The sequence below is a fragment of the Rhinoderma darwinii genome, chromosome 2 (genome assembly GCF_050947455.1).
Source record: "Rhinoderma darwinii isolate aRhiDar2 chromosome 2, aRhiDar2.hap1, whole genome shotgun sequence".
Lineage (NCBI taxonomy): Eukaryota > Metazoa > Chordata > Amphibia > Anura > Rhinodermatidae > Rhinoderma > Rhinoderma darwinii.
In genome coordinates, this window is record NC_134688.1 from 250,283,944 (window position 1) to 250,300,000 (window position 16,057).

A 16,057-nucleotide genomic window follows, 5' to 3' on the forward strand; every position below is an offset into this window, starting at 1 on the left:
AGAATGCCTACAAACATCTGCCCATTGATTTCAATGGGAAATACGGCGTTCTGTTTAAAACTCATTTTCAAAAAACGTCACGTAAAAAGACGCACGTGAAAAAGAAGTGCATGTCACGTTTTTGGAGCCGTTTTTGACTCTATAGAAAAACAGCTCCAAAAAACGGCCGTAAAAAACGCCAGTTTGATTAAAAAGCGGTTGAAAATCAGGAGCTGTTTTCCCTTGAAAACATCTTCGTATTTTCAGACGTTTTTTTAGTAAACGTGTGAACCTACCCTTAGCTTTTGGTGTGTCCTATAGCTTCTGCCAGCTGCCATTTGTACAATCACTCCCAAAATGGCAGCCGGACAATGCTTAGCAATTTGAAGACAACTTTTCCTGGCTTGCAGCCAAAAATAGGGAGGAGGGTGAGATTCTCTCCCACATTTAAAGGATGAGTGTCGCGAAAAAATTTTTTTTTATATCAATTTGCTTTTAGTGTTTTATTAAAAAATGTTTTATTTATTTGTGTGTTTGTGTTTTACTTTTTTTTATTTTTTAACTTTTTCTTGTCTATGGGGGCTGCCATTTTTTTTTCCATCTCTGTATGTGTCGATTAACGACACATACAGACATGGAATACGGCACATACAGCCCCATAGTGAATGCGAACGGGGCCCGTTCCATCCACTATGCTGTACGTCGTCTGTGTGGGAACGGCGCATGCGCCGCTCCCACACAGTACAAATTGAAGGTCTTCGGCCGAGCAACGTCCGGCGCCATTTTCTTGTGGACCGGAAGCCGCGGCCGGACAGTAAGATTACTACTTCCGGTCGCGGCTTCCGGACTTGTGCACTTGGAGCGGAGGGAGCAGACGGAGCGGACGGACCGGAGGGAGGGGCGGCGGCAGGAGCAGGTAAGTTGTTTCTGTGTATGTACGTGTTTTACTGTGTGTTTACTACAGTATGTAAACCTACTACACTGTGTGTTAGCTCAAAAAATGCCGACACACAGTGTAGGAGGTTTGACCGTTCAATCCCCTCCTTTCTCCTGGCACTAGCCAGGAAAAAGGAGGGGGGATTCTGTGAGCTCACTAGAGCGAGTGTGTATTCTCAAATTTTGCAGCATAAAGCAATGTGGTTGCTTTACCACATGCCAATGCTGCAATTTTGGGAATTGCTCCATCTAGTGACCAGCACTGGGAAATGTTATAAATTAGAATCTAATTTATAATATTTCCTGACTCGTAAAAAAATTAGAACAATGTTTAATCACTTATACACTGTTTAACTAAAAAAAATAAAAATATTTTTTCTAGCGACACATTCCCTTTAAAGAGGCTCTGTCACCACATTATAAGTGTCCTATCTCCTATATAAGGAGATCGGCGCTATAATGTAGGTGACAGCAGTGCTTTTTATTTAGAAAAACGATCTATTTTAAAGGGAATGTGACGCGAATTAAACCTTTTTTTTTTTAAAGTGTCGTTACTTATTTCTATTATATTTTTTGGGTTTTTTGCTGTATTTTTTTTTCTTCCATATGGTGGAAAGTATTAAAAATGAAATAATAATTTGACATGTTTTCCTATGTTGGCCACCAGGGGGAGCACTTCCCAGAATTACAGCAAGGTGAATAAGGCAAAGCAACCTGACTCACAGCTGCCATAAATGTGGGAGGGAATCTCACCCCCCCCCCTCCTCCCACAAGCCAGGAAAAGGTGTCTTCAAATTGCTAAGCCGTGTCCGGCAGCCATTTTTGGTGTGATTCTGCAGCGGGCAGAAGTTATAGGACACACCAAAAGGCTAAGGGTATGTTCACACGCTTACTAAACAAAGGGAAAGCAGCTCCTGATTTTCAGCCATTTTTTAATCAAACTTGCTTTTTTTAACGGCCGTTTTTGGAGCTGTTTTTCTATAAAGTGAATGAAAAACGGCTCCAAAAACGTCCCAAGAAGTGATGTGCACTTCATTTTGGTGGGCGTCTTTTTATGTGCCGGTTTTGGAAAACGACCACTTAAAAAACGCCCTGTCGGAACAGATACTTGTAAGCGTTCTGCTTCCGATTTTTCAGCTGAAAACATTGTGTGTGAACATACCCTTAGAATGATGAAAGTGAAGTGAATGACTTTTCAGTTGACCGGTTCACACGGCGTGTATTTGAAACGTTTTATTTTTTTTGCACATTTTACGTGCAAAAAAACATTAAAAAAAACGCTTGATTACACTTGATTGTGTGTGGGGGGGGGTGCTCGCCGCTGATTCTTCAAAACAGCTGATAAGCGGCTATGAAGTATCAGCGGCGCCCGTGCACACTCAGCTCTGCCACACACACACACGGGAAAAGTCTTAAAGGGGTTGTTCAGGAAAGCATGGCACCCGCACCTGTCCTCAGGTCGTGTGTGGTATTACAGCTCTATCCTATTCACTTCAATGGAGGTGAACTGCAATACCAGACACAACCTGAGGACAGGTGCGGCGCTGTGTCTCCAATCCGGACACCCCTTCTGTCCTGAGATGACCCGACGGGGGAGGCGGGTGTCAGAGCCACCCACCGCCATCACTGCAGACAGAACCACACAACTACGGCATGAGGGCAGGGCTTGTCCTGAGTGCACTGTCTCTTGTTATGGACAGATTTATAGTCACATGAACCCCGTCTGCATCAGAACCGGTAACCTAGGTCCAATCACATGACAGAGGAGGATCACCAAAAACCCTGTGCACCCTCAGCCCGTCCATCCAGCCCTTTCCTGGTTATATCTGCTTCTGGGAAAGCTAAGTGACCACTATTACCCCTCCTACTGGAGTGTTTGGGGATGTGACTAATGAACCTCTCACACTCCAGTAGGAGGGGTAATGTTGGTCACCCAGCTTTCCCAGACCCCTGAACGGTAAATCTCTCTAGTTGTGCTGAGACTGTTTGGGGATGTCACTAATGAACCTCTCAGTCTTAGCACAACTAGAGAGATTTATCGTTCAGGGGTCTGGGAAAGCTGGGTACCACACTAACAGCGGGCATATTGTTTATCACCCAGCTTTCCCAGGACAGTTACATCATGTGTCCTTTATACAGAGTCACCTGCACTACTACAGGGGGGCCTGTCGGGGAGGGGGGGCCCGTCGGGGGTCACGAGAGCGGCGGTCTGTGAGAGAGAGAGAGACAGACAGAGACACACATCTTACCTGCAGTGCATCTGGTATTCATAATGGCGCCTGCTGTCTCCCTGCAAACAGCTTCTCTACTGTGTGACTGACCTGCGTCTGCGCAGTACAGAGCCAGAGAGCAGAAGCAATGGATGGGAGCCGTTCATTGACTCCTATGCCCTGTAGCTGCCGTATTCCATCTCTGTATGTGTCGTTAATCGACACATACAGAGATGAAAACAAAAATGGCAGCCCCCATAGAGAAGTAAAAGTTAGAAAAAAGAAAAAAGTAAAACACAAACACACAAATAAAATGTATTTTAATAACATACTAAAAGCAATATTATATATAAAAAAAAAAATTCGCGTCACCCGTCCGTTAAAACACTTTATGAGGGATTTTTAGCTTTATACTAATGAGTTTCTTAATGCCCAAGTGGGCGTGTTTTTACGTTAGACCAAGTGGGCGTTGTACAGAGGAGTGTATGACGCTGACCAATCAGCGTCATACACTTCTCTCCATTCATTTACACTGCACTAGCGATATAGTTATATCGTTATGTGCAGCTTCATACACAAACACTAAGGCCTCATGCACACGACCGTGTTCGGTCCGTGATATACGGTCCGCATGTCGGCCGCATGTCCCGGACCGAACACAGTGCAGGGAGTCGGGCTCCTAGCATCACACTTATCTATGACGATAGGGGTCACTGCCTGTCCGCGGAACTACTGTCCCGTACTGTAATCATGTTTTAGTGTGTGACAGTAGTTACGTGGATAGGCAGTGACACCTAGCGTCATAGATAAGTATGATGCTAGGAGCCCGGCTCCCTGTACTTTGTACGGTCCGGGACAAGCGGCCGACATGCGGACCGTATATCACGGACCGAACACGGTCGTGTGCATCAGGCCTTACATTACTGCAGTGTCCTGATAATGAATATACATCACTGCCAGCCTGGGCGTGATGTGTATTCAGAATCCTGACACTTCTGAATCTTTTCTGTGAGATTCCAGCAAGGCAAACTTATTTGAAATGACAGGTTACATCGTAAAAACGGGCCGTAAAAAAGAAGTGCATGTCACTTCTTCAGCCGTTTTTGGAGCAGTTTTTCACAGACTCTATAGTAAAACAGCTCCAAAAACGTCCGTTAAAAACGACGCGAAAAACGTGACTGATTAAAAAACGTCTGAAAATCAGGAGCTGTTTTCCCTTGAAAACAGCTCCGTATTTTCAGACGTTTTTGATTTTGTGTGTGCACATAACCTTATGTAGCATGGACACTGTGATAAAGCAACCTCATTGATTTATGCTGCAAATTTGGGGTGGACACACTCTCCTCTAGTGTCCTCACACAATCCCCCCTCCCTTCTTCTGGCTAGTGCCAGGAGAAGGAAGGGTTTGAATGTCTTCAAACCTCCTACACTGTGTGCCGCCATTTTCTGAGCGACTGCACAGTGGTAGGAGGTTCTACAGCTCAGCAGACAGTATAACACAGTCGCACATCATACACGAATATAAATTACCTGCTCCTGCCTCCGCTGGTCTACCAAAGTTCTTGCGGTCTACGCTACTCTCCTTTGCGCCTTCGTTGAACATATGGCCGGAAGTCGTCCTCCAAGGGTATGTGCACACGATAACTGGCTTTTACGTCTGAAATTACAGACTGTTTTCAATGAAATTCTGCTCAATGAAAAACTGCTCAAATTACGTTGCAAAGAAGTGTCCTGCACTTCTTTGGCGAGGCAGTCATTTTACGCGTCGTCGTTTGACAGCTGTCAAACGACGACGTGTAAATGACAGGTCGTCGGCACAGTACGTCGGCAAACCCATTCAAATGAATGGGCAGATGTTTGCCGACGTATTGGAGCCGTATTTTCAGGCGTAAATCGAGGCATAATATGCCTCGTTTACGCCTGAAAATAGGTCGTGTGAACCCAGCCTTACTGTCCAACAGCAGCTTCCGTTCCACATGAAAATGGCGCTGGATTTCGCTCTACGAACAAGCTTCATTCTGGTCTGTGTGGGAACTGCGCATGCGCAGTTCACACACAGATGGCGCACACTTCTGAGAATGGAATAGCTCCCGTTCACATTCTCTATGGGGTTGTTTGTGCCCTATAGCATCTCTGTATGTGTCGTTAATCGACACATACAGAGATGAAAAAAAAATGGCAGCCCCCATAGAGAAATAAAAGTATGAATAAATTAAAAACACAGAAATAATTTTTTTGTTTACATTATATTAAAAGCAATATAATAAAAAGAAAATAAAAAAATCATGTCGGTAAGGGGTTAAGGACATGGCCAATTTTGGCCTTGAGGACAGAACAATTTTTTTTATATTTCCCTCTTTGCATCCCGACGCTCATAACTTTATTTATTTTTTGTACGACTTAGTTGTATGAGACTTTGTTTTTTTGCGGGACGAGTTGTACTTTATGTAGGTACAATTTTTTGGTACAAATACATTATCGTTTAATTTATATTAATTTTTATTTTGGCGAAAATGCAGAAAAAAAGCAGTTCCGCTGCAGTTTTAATATATTTTTTTGACACCATACACCGATCATCATAAATAATGTTATACGTTTGTTGTACAGGTTGTTACGGTCGTGGCGATACCAAATATGTCTATATTATTTCATGTTTTGGGACTTATATTTTAAAAGTTTTGTTTTTTTTTTTAAATGCGTGTTCTGTGTATTTTTTTCTTACTTTTTATCTATTTATTTATTTATTTATCATAACATTTTTGACATTATTTATTTTTTTTTTTAAATCCCATAAAGGGATTTATCATTTTGATTTTATTTTGTAACTGCAATGTACTGGCATAGATCTATATGCCAGTACATTATCCAGTGCACTGATTGTACACAGGCAGTTGTTAGGGCATACCTCAGTATGCCCTAACAGGAAATATGTTCAGACAGCCCTGGGGTCCTTCAATGGCCCCTTGGCTGTCTGGCCGTACAAGTTATGGGCTTTGATCGCGTCACAGGGATTTTCTGTGACGCGATCAAAGTGTAGTCCCCCCTCCTTGAACGCCGCGATCAGCTTTTATCACTGCATTAAAGGGGTTAACGGCGGAGAGAGGATGTTTCTCTTCTCTCCGCTGTCAAAGCGGGGATGTGGCTGTGTATTACAGCCGTTGCCCTGCTCTCGATCGCGCGCAGAGACGGCTGTCACACAGGACGAGAATACTCGTCCTAATGCGTGAAGTACCCGCCGCTCAGGACGAGCATTCTCGTCCTGTGTCGGCAACAGGTTAATAATACTATTATATTGTATCAAATTTGAAAGTGATGCGGCCCGTCAACTTCAAATTATTTCTATATGCGGCCCATTTACCTAGCCGAGTTTGAGACCCCTGGTCTACATGTAGGGATGTGGGGCACTATCTACAGGGGGGTCAATATGTGGGGATGTGGGACACTATATACAGGGGGGCTATATGTAGAGCACTATCTATAGGGGTGGGATATATGTGGGACACTATATACAGGGGTGGGTTACCTGTGGGGCACTAGCTACAGGGGGCTATATGTAGGGCACTGTCTACAGGGGTGGGCTATATGTGCGATACTGTATACAGGGGAGCTATATGTGAGGTACTATCTACAGAGGTGGGCGATATGTGGAGAACTATCTATAGGGGGAGCTATTTGTAGGGCACTATCTACAGAGGGCTATATGTATATATGTACTGAGCTTTGTTCTGGTGCTGTATATATGTACTGAGCTTGGTTCTGGGGATGTATATATGTACTGAGCTTTGTTCTGGTGACGTATATATGTACTGAGCATGGTACTGGGGCTGTATTTATGTACTGATCTTTCTTCTGGTATTGTATATATGTACTGAGCTTGGTTCTAGTGCTGTATTTATGTACTAAGCTTAGTTCTGGGGCTGTATTTATGTAATGAACTTGGTTCTGGGGCTGTATTTATGTACTGATCTTTCTTCTAGTATTGTATATATGTACTGAGGTTGGTTCTGGCATTGTATATATGTACTGAGCTTGGTTCTAGTGCTGTATTTATGTACTGAGCTTGTTCAGGTGCTGTATATATGTACTGAGCTTGATTCTAGTGCTGTATTTATGTACTGAGCTTGGTTGTGGTACTGTATATATGTACTGAGCTCGGTTCTGGTACTGTATTTATGTACTGAGCTCCGTTCTGGTGCTGTATATATGTAGTGAGCTTGGTTGTAGTGCTGTATATATGTACTGAGCTCGGTTCTGGTGCTGTATATATGTAGTGAGCTTGGTTGTGGTGCTGTATATATGTACTGAGCTTGGTTCTGGAGCCGTATAGGTCAGAGCCTGGTTCTGGAGCTGTAATTATATAGAATGTGTGTGGCACCATCTACTAGGGGGGGGGGGCTGTGCGGCACTATCTACTAAGGAGGTACATGGTACAGTACTGTGAGAGAAGGGCAAGGCTTCTATACAGCACACAGCATGGTACAGTTACGCTGGCAGTGTGTATGGCTATTATAAAGGTGCTGTATGCCTATTTTGTATATCTCGATTATATCAATGCTGTATGGGAATGTTATGTGGGTGCTTTATAGTCAGGGGAGAAATTCAGCCAGTTCTTAAAATTTTTGCAGCTGCGGTTGTTAAAATTGCAATAGGAAGAGGTGGAATCCCAACTTAGTCCCCCCCAGCTGCTGCCTGTGGCACTTGGACAAACATGAATTATATAAATGCAGCATGCGTGCTATATGTGCAGAATACATGATAACGTCCACTTGCTGAATGTGATGTCGTCCTGCTCGCGTCGATTCCACAGTACTATATCAGAAGACAAACTGCAGCACTCAAAGTTTCCAAAAATTTGTCGGTTTTTATTCACCAAGCATATAACACTTTGAACGTTTCAACCTAAATTGGGTCTTTATCAAGCATGATTTCAAAGATTCAGTGCACACTTTATATCAGGGGTCTCAAACTCGGCCGGGTAAGTGGGCCACATATAGAAAAAATGGGAAGTTGACGGGCCGCATTACTTTCAAATTTGATACAATACAAAATTATTGTTAATCAATTAGTTATTTGAACTACTATAACACTATATTACTATAATAATAATAATACTACATTACTATAATAATACCGCTAGGTTTAAAATTTGAGATATTTCTCCACATGCTTATTTCAACAATCCAGTTTAAAGGGAACCTGTCACCAGCATTTTAGCTATAAAGCCAGCAATACCTGGTGAAAGTGGGTGAAAAATCATTGTCATCTAAGCTATAAATATGTTCTAAGTAAGCTCTGTAGCTTTAGTATTCTGTTTTTCAGTGGTCCCACACCGTATGCAAATGAGCAGAAAAGAGTCAAATCTTCATCTGAAAAGAGTCAGATTTTCATTCCTCCAGCGTCTCAGAGTGGACTTCACCTCCTTCTTTTTGATTGACAGCTCCTTAGCCAGTCAGGGCCAGACAGGTGGCAACGGTGGGCGGGGTTAAGAAGCTGCATCCCAGAGGGAAAAATAATTACCATAAAAGGCGGGAAGAGTTTAAACGACGATATTTACAGACAGAGGAGGACTTCAGGAAAGAAGAGAACAGGAACGAACTCTGGACAGCTGCGGCCATTGAGGGGTCAGGCGAGTTTAACAGGTAAAATGTTGATGACAGGATCCCTTTAAGTGTCGCTAAATGCAGTCCGGCGGCTCAGTTAGCAGCGTTTGGCAGACACACATGCGGTGGATGCTGCCGCAGTGCCCTCGGTGGATGCTGCCGCAGTGCCCTCGGTGGATGCTGCCGCAGTGCCCTCGGTGGATGCTGCCGCAGTGCCATCTGTGGATGCTGCCGCAGTGCCCTCTGTGGATGCTGCCGCTGTTCCCTTTGTGGATGCTGCCGCAGTGGATGCTTCCACAGAGTCCCGCAGCAGAGCCTATACTAGCGCTCTGCACGGGACTCCGGCTCTGGGGAAGTCCCAGACATCGTGTGTCCAAACATGGACACCGATGTCGGGGAATTCCAGAGTCTCGGAGCAGAGCCTATACTAGAGGCTCTGTGTCCCGCGGGCCGCAGATGATTATACACATATACGAGGTTAAAAGCTATATACACCTTTTGAAGTTTTTTAATTTTTTTGTAATAAAACCGTGTATCGGTGTGATTGTTGCAACTTTCTAATTACTTTTTATTAAAAATTATTATTACTTTTTCATATACAGCTGCTTTGTATCCTGTATACAGAGCAGCTGTATCTTGCACTGAGTCCTGAAACGGTCAGGTCAGTGGGACTGACGGGTTTAGACTAGTGACAGCGGCTCCTGCATGTCTCTGACACGCAGGATCTACCTGTTATTGATCACATCTAAGTTATGAAATTAGATGTAATCGGTAACCGCGACATTCAGGACCCCCTATAGCTGAACCTGTCAGTGCCGCTGACCTGACGGTTACAGGTTTCAGCGCTAGATACAGCTGTCCTGTATACAGGATACAGAGCAGCTGTATCTCAAAATGTAAAAATAATTTTTAATAAAAAGTAATTACAAAGTTGCACCAAAAAAAATAGTTTTCAAAGGTGTGCATAGCCTTTTAAGGCAAATCACGACTTGAAAAATTCTCTCTTCCGCATTTTTAATGCAGAATCAGATGTAACGTATGAAAAAAGGAAGGAGGGTTAACAAATGCAATAAGGCCTGCTGAACTTAACTTCCTCTTGGCCGTGGTGGAATAGAGATAGAGCGCAGATTGTAAATACAATCACATGAGTTTGTCTGCTCCATTCACTTCCATGTATCAAATTCTGCTGACATCTAGTATTAGTTACAACGAGACTGTAGGGCAAAGATTCCAGATTACCAATTTCCTTATGTGTAATTGAGGGAAGCATGTGATGCTGTTATCACAGTAGTTTCTAGCTCAAATACTACCCAAATAAAAGGTAAGTAGGAGAGTACTGTACATGGGATGGGGCGACTGCTTTAGGCCCGGTTCCCACGTAGGAATTTCCACAATGTGGAAAATCTGCAGCATTTACAGTAGGAGCAAAGTGGGTGAGATTTAGTATATCTCATGTCCACGCTGTGGAGAAAAAAACGCAGCGTAAACATTAATAACTTGACCTGCGGTGCGGAATTTAATTCCGCAGCATGTCAATTTATGCTGCGTTTTTGTTGATTTTTCCATTGCGGGTTTTCCGCATTGAATTAAACAGAAAGTTGAGCGTTGCGACTTTGCGGCATAATCACATTGTTTACACCGCAAAAATCACATCGCCGGAAAAAAAATTCATACTAACCCAGAACGCCCTCCTTCCTGCAGTCCGGCCTCCTGGGATGACATTGCATCCCATGTGACCGCTGCAGCCAATCACAAGATGAAGCGTCACATGGCCTGCAACGTCATCCAGGGAGGCCGGAGTGGACAACAGAGGAGGGAGGGGAATTTCCTTCTGAAAAATCGCACCACAATGGAACCCGGCCTTAAAGACATTCTACTACCATTAAAGGAACAGTGTCATGAAAAAAATTTTTTTTACATCAGTTTGATTTTAGTGCTTTATTAAAAACTTTTATATTTATTTGTGTGTTTGTGTTTTACTTTTTTTTATTTTTTTACTTTTTCTTCCCTATGGGGGCTGCCATTTTTTTTTCCATTTCTGTATGTGTTGATTAACGACACATACAGACATGGAATACGGCAGCTACAGTCCCATAGTGAATGCGAACGGGGCCCGTTCCATCCACTATGGTGTACGCTGTCTGTGTGGGAACGGCGCATGCGCTGCTCCCACACAGTCCAAGTTGAACTGTGCGCCGTCCGGCGCCATTTTCCTGTAGACCGGAAGTCGCGGCCGGACAGTAAGATTACTACTTCCGGTCGCGGCTTCCGGACTTGTGCACTTGGAGCGGCGGTAGCAGACGGAGCGGACGGACCGGAGGGAGCGGCGGCGACTGGAGCAGGTAAGTGATTTCTGTGTATGTAAGTGTTTTACTGTGTGTTTACTAGTGTATGTAAACCTACTACACTGTGTGTTAGCTCAAAAAATGGCGACACACAGTGTAGGAGGTTTGACCGTTCAATCTCCTCGTTTCTCCTGGCACTAGCCAGGATAAAGGAGGGGGGGGATTCTGAGAGCTCACTAGAGTGAGTGAGTTTTCCCAAATTTTGCAGCATAAAGCAATGTGGTTGCTTTACCACATGCAATGCTGCAATTTCGGGAATTGCTCCATCTAGTGATCAGCACTGGGAAATATTATAAATTAGAATCTAATTTATAATATTTCCTGACTCGTGAAAAAAATAAAAAAAATTAGAACAATGTTTAATCACCTACACACTAATTGTTTAACTAAAAAAAAAAACATTTTTTCTAGCAACACATTCCCTTTAACCCGTTAGTGACCGCCCCATAGTGTTTTTACGGCAGCCACTGACGGGCTTTATTCTGATGCATAAGCCTTTTTACGGCGCTGCATCGGAATAAATAAACAGAGCAGGGAGTTCCAGAGACCCAGCGATACTGGAAAATAGTATTAGATTACATACAAACGCTATGGGGGACCGCACTCCCAATGGATCCTATGAAAATTCTCTTTCACCAAGCGAACTCAGCTGACAAGGTGGGAGAGGGACTTCCCACCCCTGGTACATATCATACTTATCATAGCTAAGAGGTGTTTGTTGAGACAATGGCTGGAATCAGACATACCGACTCTAACACAAATAACACAACAAATGAGAATTTGTCTGTTTTCAGATAAGATAGAAGCAGTAAAGCACAAAGGGGAAAGGACAGCGGGTTTTTTTAGGAAATGGAAGCCCTTTCTTGAACAATTACCAGATGCGGAGATTGGGGAGGTAGTAAATAGCTTTAAATACACAAAGTGGTATCTCACGGAAGATCTAAAAGGAACTTTGGGCAAATTAAAAAGGGCTTAACGAAGGCCTTGGCACTTAAAGGGAATGTGTTGCCAGAAAAACATGTTTTTTTTTTTAAAAATTAAACATTTAGTGTGTGGGTGATTAAACATTGTTCAAATTTTTTTTATTTTTTTGCACGAGTCCAGGAAATATTATAAATTATTTCTAATTTATAATACTACCCATTTTTGGTCACTAGATGGAGCTGTTCCCAAAATTGCAGCATTGCAACATTGGGTTAAAAGCCCTCGCTCTAGTGAGCTCTCAGCATCCCCCCCTCCTTTATCCTGGCTAGTGCCGGGATAAACGAGGGGTTTGAACGATGTAACCTCCTACACTGTGTGTCGCCATTTTTTGAGCTAACCCACAGTGTAGTAGGTTTACATACAGTAGTAAACACACACAAACACGAACATACATTGAAATCTCTTACCTGCTCCTGCCGCCGCGGCTCCCTCCGGCCCGTCCGCTCCGTTTGCTGTCGCTGGTGCAAGTGCACAAATCCGGAAGCCGCGACCGGAAGTAGTAATATTACTGTCCGGCCGCGACTTCCGGTCCACAGGAAAATGGCGCCGGACGGCGCCAATTTCGAATAGGACTGTGTGGGAGCGGCGCATGCGCAGTTCCCACACAGACGCCGTACACTGCAGTCAATGGGACGGGAGCCGTTCGCAGTCCCTATGGGACTGTGGCTGCCGTATTCCATGTCTGTATGTGTCGTTAATCGACACACACAGAAATGGAACAAAAAATGGCAGCCCCCATAGGGAAGAAAAAGTGTAAAAATAAGAAAAAGTAAAACACAAACACACAAATGAATATAAACGTTTTTAATAAAGCACTAACATCTTTAACATATAAAAAAATAATTTGTGATGACACTGTTCCTTTAAATAAGGTAAACTAAGGATAACGAGTCAAAAGACTATGGTATCAGAAAGGGGAAGATTCACAACGGCAAAATGGAGTTTTGGACAGAAGGGAAACTGCACAGTAGATCATTGCTATGAGTTGTATTAAAAAAGACCTTGCTTTTGTTTCTACTTAATGCTATCCAATGTAAAATGTCTGTTTTTGATAAATGTATTTGTTGTTGATCTGTTGTGATTTGTTATGTGTGAAAAAAATAGTTTTTCAAAAAAAAACAGAGCAGGGAGCCATTAAATCTCCCTGCTCTCAGCTGCCAGAAGTAGCTGGGGGCATCCCTGTTCTAACGGGTGATATCGATATCCGTATCGATCTCACCCGTTTAACCCCTCAGATGCGGCGCTCAATAGCGAGCGGCGCATCTGAGTGGTTTTGTAGAGAGGGAGGGAGCTCCCTCTCATCCCACTGGCACCCAGTGATAAGATCGCCGGGTGCCGGTGTCTTCTATGGCAGCCGGGGGCCTAATAAAGGCCCCCAGGACTGGCTGTAGTCTATGCCTGCTAGGTCATGCCAGAGGCATGGCCTAGCAGAAGCCGGTCCGTTTTACACAGACATGCATAATACACTGCAATACAGAAGTATTGCAGTGTATTATAGATGCGACCGGAGGATCGCATAGTGAAGTCCCCTAGTGGGACTAGTAAAAAAAGCAAACAAAAAGTTTCATTAAAAAAAAAAGTGAAAAAAAAAATTTAAAACACACATTTTCAAATTACAAACGGCTTTATTATTAAAAAAACTAAATAAAGTAAAAAAAGTTGCATCTACTCCAAAATTGTACCAATAAAAACTTCAAGTTGTCCCACAAAACAAAAGCCCTCATAAAAAGTTATGGCTCTTCAAATATAGAGATACAAAAACAAATAATTTTGAAAAAAAAGTGTTTTTACTTTGTAAAAGTAGTAAAACATAAAAAATCAATATAAATTTGGTATCGTTGCAATCGCAACAACCCGCTGAATAAAGTTTTATTTATGCCACACTGTAAACGGCGTAAATTTAGGACGCAAAAAAGTGTGTCGAAATTGCAGTTTTTTATCTATTCCCCCCCAAAAAAAAGTTAATAAAAGTTAACTAATAAATTCTATGTACCCTAAAATGGTGCTATTAAAAATTACAACTTGTCTGGCAAAAAAACAAGACCTTATACAGCTATGTAGACGCAAAAATAAAAGTTATAGCTCTTTGAATGAGACGATGGAAAAACTTAAAAGATATCTTGGTCATTAAGGTCTAAAATAGGCTGGTTATTAAGGGGTTAAATATCAAATAAATTGTTTCGATCATAAAAAATTAAAGGCTATGTACACTTTTTTGAAGTAGTTTTTTCTTTTTTCAATAAAATTGTCCATCAGTGTGATTAGTGCAACTTCCTAAATACGTTTTATTAAAAAATATTTTTACTTTTTGAGATACAGCTGCTTTTTATTCTGTATACAGAGCAGCTGTATATTGCGCTGAATCCCTTGCCGACCGTTAGGTCATTGGCACTGTCTCTGACACGCAGGATCGAGCTGTTAACGATCACATCTGAGTCTTCGTGAACAATACAGCTGCTCTGTATACAGAATACAAAGCAGCTGTATCTCAAAAACTAAAAATAATTTGTAATAAAATTTATTTAGGAAGTTGCACCAACCACACTAAGGCCATATTCACAGGAGCGTATTTCACGTCCGTGTGCTGTCCGTTTTTTTTCACACACACCACACGGACCTATGAAATCAATGGGGGTATTCAGACATGTTTTTCACGCAGTGTGTGTCCGTTGCGTGAAACTCACTGCATGTCCTATTTTGGTGCGTTTTTGCGCAACACGCAGCCCATTGAAGTCAATCGGTGCATGAAAAAAACGGACAGAACACGGACGTCACCCGTGTGCTCTCCGTTATTCACGCAACAGGTGCTAAAGAAATGATGAGGAAAAAAAACCCTCCTTCAGTTCTTTTTACTGACGAAAAAAACGCGTGACATACGGATGACATACACGCGTAAAAACGCAGACGTGCACCGTACAGCGATTTCACACGGAACTGCAACGCAAGAAAAACGCTGCATTTTTTACATGCTTGTATGAATCTAATCTAAGGCCTTATTCACAGGAACGTGTCCGGTTTGCGCGCGTATAAAATGCAGCATTTTTCCTGCGTTGCAGTTCCGTGTGGCATCCATGTACGGTGCGCATCTGTGTTTTTTACGCGTGTATTTCATCCGTATGTCACACGTTTTTTACATCAGCAAAACAAAAACTGAAGGAGGTGTTTTATTTTTTCCTCATTTCTTTAGCAACTGGTGCTGTCCATTTTTTTCACGCACCCATTGACTTCAATAGGTGCGTTATGCGCAAAAAACACACAAGAATAGGACATGCAGTAAGTTTCACGCAACAGGGACACACTGCGTGATTGTCTGAATGGCCCCATTGAATTGCATAGTTCCGTGTGACGTCCTAAGGCCTTATTCACACAAGCAAACAACAACCTAAAGATCAGAGTCTGACACACCAAAAATTGTTAAAAAGGTATAAATGTATTAGTTAATAACAATAAACAAACAGGTTAAAAACATAGAGATACAGATGGACACCAAACAGTGACATGCAAAAGATGGCGCTGTATCAAAAAGGGTTGCAATGGATGTAAACTAAGTTACAGCATGCACCCTGCAAGTACCTGTATAAGGTCATAAAGGCCCGAGAAAGTCATAATCCCCTACTATTACATAAGACCATGCATGAAGGCAGGGCGTAACTAGGAAATACTGGGCCCCATAGCAAACTCTTGACCAGGGCCCCCCCGGGTGCCACAAGCAGCCCCCCTTATAAAAAGCAGCCCCCCTGTAGACAGTTCTATATAGTCCCGCCTACAGACCGTGTCACACCCCATTTGTAGATAGCGCCCCCACCTCCCCCTTGTAGATAGTACCATACAGCCCACCTGTAGATATCGCCATAAAGCCTCCACTGTATGTAGCAATATACAGCTCCCACTGTATATAGTGCCACAGCCTCCCTTAGTAGAAAGTGCAGCACAGCCCCCCCTTAGTAGATAGGGCCACACACAGACCCCTGTAGATTGCTCCACACCCAGCCCCTTGTAAATA